Here is a 1,391-nt window from a genome sequence, read left to right on the forward strand (position 1 = left end):
ACAACCTTGCTTGCTGAAACTGAGGAAGACCTGAGGCATTTGCTGCAGAAGGTCAAGAACTGCAGCCTTAAATATGGATTGAAGCTCAACATCAAGAAAACAAGGATTCTCACCACTGGACGAATTGACATGATTGATGGAGAAGAGATTGAGGTTGTTAGTAATGGCAGCTTGCTTTGCTCCACAATCAACATTCTTGAGACCAGCAACCAGGAAACCAAAAAGACGAATTGATTTGAGAAAGTATGGTGTCAGAGACCTCTCATGATTACTGAAGAGCAATAATATCAGTCTAGAGATTAAGGTGCTCCTGATCTAGCTAATGGTCTTTATAATTTCTTGCTATGCATCAGAGAGTAGTGCATAAGAATGATAAGAAGAGTCGATGCCATTGAGTTGTGGTGCTGGAGAAGAGTATTGAATATAAAACATGGACTACTAAGAGAACAAACAAGTTTGTCCTGAAGAGGGTGAAATCAAACTTCTCCTTGGAGACAAGGATATTGAAGCTCATTTGATATACTTTGGACATGTTGCCAGGAGGGACAAGTCCTTGGAGAAGGACATCATGCTTGGAAGGACAGCAAAAGAGAGGAAGATCTTGCATAAGATAGATTGACTCATTGACTGGGGTAATAGTAGTAGGTGTTTTAGAGACAATGAAATTGGCTCAAGACAGAGTAGGATTCAGAACTGTTGTACATAGGGGCTCAATGAGTTTGTGTTCCCATTAACAGGAAGACAAATGTAACACAGGTGATTAAGAGAACCCTAAGATATATTTCTTATATAGATCCTAGTTTCCTCAAATATAGCATGGACATCAACTTACGTAAGTTTCCATTAATGCCTCAGAGATAGTGCATAATGTGAATAATTATTTGAAAACAATTAAATGTATTCTTTTAGACAACTGAAATAATGTTTCAACAAAGAAATATCTAAGAGCTATTAAAGTAGCAAGTAAAAAGGGTAGGGTTTTTTCTTTTTTTTTTCAGAGCATGATACAAGAAAGCAATTTGATTTTGATGAGGGCAGGTTTATTTATAAATTTCCAGATTGAGCATTATACTTACTGGTTTTCCATGCATAGCATGCAGTCATTATTGTAGGTTTTCTGATCTGTGCCACATATTGGTGCCAAATTTCTGGGGCAAGCTATCTTTCCAAATTTTATTAGGAATTTCAGACAATCCACCTGCAAATGCAACAAAAAAAGAGTTCCCTTCTTTCAATTCTGCATTTATTCCCAGGGCAAGTTGGTGGAAGAGTGGAAAAAATACTGACCACTTTAACTTTTGAACATACTAATCCATAATGGATCAAGTATTGTGCTATAGCAATGCTATAGCTTAGCTAATGTATCTGTTATATAAAAATGAGAATATTTT

This window comes from Elephantulus edwardii, unplaced genomic scaffold (assembly GCF_000299155.1).
Source record: "Elephantulus edwardii isolate Elephantulus edwardi_28Jun2011 unplaced genomic scaffold, EleEdw1.0 scaffold00130, whole genome shotgun sequence".
NCBI classification, from domain to species: Eukaryota; Metazoa; Chordata; class Mammalia; order Macroscelidea; family Macroscelididae; genus Elephantulus; species Elephantulus edwardii.